Genomic DNA, 3,428 nt, shown 5'->3' with positions numbered 1-3,428 from the left:
ATATAAGCTTAAATAAGGAACATAATATTTTAGACAACTTTCTTAAGATGTATATAATTTGTATACCATAAAGTTCACCTTTTAAAGTATTTTTCAATTAGCAATAATCGCGCCTCGGATAAACCTCATTGGCTACGATACTGCCACTGCGCAAAGCTGAAAGTATTTTTAAGTATAGTCACAGGACTGTGAGACTATCATCATTAATTCCAGAATCTTTTTATTACCTCCCTAAAAGAAACCTCATACGTATTAGCAGTCACTTCTAATTTCTCTCCAAAGTTCCATTCCCAGCCCTAAGCAATGACTAATCAACTTTATGTCTTATGGATTTTTCCCATTCAGGACATTTCATATAAATGGAATCATGTATATGGTCTTTTGTGCCTGGCTTCTTTCACTTAGTATAATGTTTTCAAATCATCTATGACCGAATGAATTGGCATTCAGTGTTTTCATGGCAATATAATATTCCATTGTATGGGTATACCATCTTCGGTTTGCCTATTCATTATTTTATGGACATTTGGGTTGTTTCCAATTTGGGGCTATTATGAATAAGGCTGCTGTGAACATTTTTGTACAATTTTTTGTGTTGACATATGACTTTGGTTCTCTTGGATATATACTAAGGAATAGAATGACTGGGTCATGTGGTAACTCTATATTTAACTTTTTGAGGAGTAGGCATACTATATTCCACAATGGCTGTACCATATTATAGTCCCACCACTAGTAATTTCTCCACATTCTCAACTCTTTTAATTGAGGTGTAACTTACATATAACATTGTATTAATTTCAGGTGTACAACATAATTATTCAATAGTTGTATGCATTGTGAAATGATCATCACTATAAGTCTATTTAACATCCATTACCATAGATAGTTACAAAAAATTTCTTGTGCTAACTTTAAGATCTATTCTGTAGCAACTTTCAAATATGCAATACAGTATAGTCACTAACTATAGTCACTATGCCATATATTATATCTCCATAAGTTATTTATTTTATAATGGGAAGTTTGTACCTTTTGAACATCTTCACCCATTTTGCCCTCTCCACTCCCCCACAATCACCAATCTGTTTTCTGTATCTATAAGCTCGGTTTGTTTGTTTTTAGATTCCACATATAAGTAAGATTATATGATATTTGTCTTTCTCTGTCTGATTTATTTCACTTAGCCTAATGTCCTCAAGGTCTATTCAGCTTGTTGTAAATGTCAGGATTTCCTTTTTATGGCTGAATAATACTCCATTTTCTTTATCAATTCACGTGTCAATGAGCATTTAAGTTGTTTCCATATCTGGCTATTGCAAATAATGCTGCAACAAACGTGGGGATGAGTATATATTTCCAATGTAGTGCTTTTGGGGTTTTTTTTTTTGGATATATACCCAGAAGTGGAATTGCTAAGTAATATGGCAGTTCTATTTTAAATTTTTTTAGGAATCTCCATTCTGTTTTCCACAATGGCTACAAAAATTTACATTCTCATTTTGGTTTTAAATTGTATTACCTGATTACTAATGATGGTGAGCATCTTTACTTATGGTTATCAGTTATTTGTATGTCTTCTTTAGAAAAATGTTTACTCAGACACATTGCCCATTTTTATTTGTTTTTCTCTTATTATTGAGTTTTAAGAGTTATTTATACATTCTAGATGTAAGTCCCTTATAATACATGTGATTTAAAATTGCTTTCTCCAATTCTGTGGATTGTCTTTTTACATTCTTGATCATATCCTTTGTATTGGATTGGCCAAAAAGTCCATTTAATTTTGTCCATAAAATAAGACACATTTTTCATTTTCACTAATAATAATGATTTTGGATATTTTGAGTATGTTATCTACTTCCTGCATGGTATAACATTAATTGTTCTCAATTAATGTCTCAATTTGATCTCTATCAACTTCAGCTGGTCTAGCCGACTGTGGAGCATCATCCAGTGCGAAATCTCTAGCATGAAACTTCTCAAACCACTTTTGACACATTTGATCAGTCACACTACATTCTCCATACACTGCCCAAATCATTCTTGCTTTTCAGTCGCATTTGTACCTTTCTTGAAATAATAAAGCATAATATGCCAACAATGTTGCATATTTTCTTTCATCATCCATATTAAAATGGCTACACAAAAATTCGCCAATATTGATGAGTTTTTTAATGCAAACTGATGTAACAGCTGTCACAGTACAATCTAACAAAATTGTTCCAAATGACGTTAAAGACAACTAAGCACTACTAGAGCCATCTTATGGGAATAAAACAAATGAACTTTTTGGCCAATTCAATAGTACAAAATTTTTCATGTTGATTTAGTCTAATTAAGCTATTTTTGGTGTCATACCTAAGAAACCATCGCTTAACAAAAGGTAACAGCACAATTTTTAACAGCAGGTGAAATATAAACAAGTACTCAAAACAATGGTACCTTCACAACTCCCTTGGTTGCTGGCTGCCTCAGTATCATTATTCATATTTATTTAGAACTTTTACCCTTTCCAAAATACTTTTTACTTTACCTAAAAACTCAACCTAGCATTTACGTGTGAGGTGCTCTGTTTGGTCCCTATTATGCAAGGATGATTAAAACACTATCCCTAAGAAAGAAATTGAATAATTACCTACAGTATACTTTGCATAAGTATTATGAAAGAGGCAGTGTATAGGGTGCTATTAGAATATGGATGAGGTAATTCTACTTGGGGTGGTGAGGGGAGTCAGGGAAGATTTCTTAAAAGTGTTCAGCCACTCTGTCAACAGACAGTTAATGAGCATTTATTTTGTGACAGATATCGTGCTAGATTCCAGGAATGTAGTAGTAAAAAATGGATGTGGTTATAGTTTTCAGGGAGCTGACAGTATACAGAAGATATGGTGGCCTGTGACATAAGGGTATTTTATTTTTAAAGGGTTGTACCATAAACAGAGGAGAATGTGCAACAACAACAACAACAAAAAAGCAGATATGGCCCACAAGGCCTAAAATATTCATTATTTGTTTTTTTAGAGAGAAAGTTTGCTGTTCTTTGGTTTAGAGCAGTGTTTATCAAGTTTGGCTACATATTCAAATCACTTGGGAAGCCTCAAAAATTTACAAATGCATGGGTCCCAAGTTGAAATTCTGACTTAATTGGTCTATTGTCAGCCAGAGCTCCAAAATTTTTAAAAGCACATGATTGATTTTAATGTGTACTAAATACCAAGAACCATTGTTTTAAGTCAATACTGTCAGATAAAGTTGTTTACAATGATAAAATGCTTGATATCTGCACTGATTTACATGATAGCCACTAATTGTATAATTGAATGCAGGTGCGGCTGCCTACTTCTACGAAAGCCAACACTCAAGTTGGCTTCTATGAAAGCCAACTCTCCCTTCTATGAAAGCCATCAGGTGCTGATGTAAAGGAA

At 33.2% G+C, this 3,428-nt stretch overlaps 1 pseudogene; it reads right to left on the bottom strand.

Annotated features, from left to right (window-relative positions):
- Positions 1-158, bottom strand: LOC118996654 (uncharacterized; annotated as a pseudogene).
- Positions 159-3,428: the final 3,270 nt, after the last annotated feature.

Source organism: Sturnira hondurensis, unplaced genomic scaffold (assembly GCF_014824575.4).
Source record: "Sturnira hondurensis isolate 20B ecotype Veracruz unplaced genomic scaffold, ASM1482457v3 Scaffold0011391, whole genome shotgun sequence".
NCBI classification, from domain to species: domain Eukaryota; kingdom Metazoa; phylum Chordata; class Mammalia; order Chiroptera; family Phyllostomidae; genus Sturnira; species Sturnira hondurensis.
This window is presented reverse-complemented; position numbering and strand designations above follow the sequence as displayed.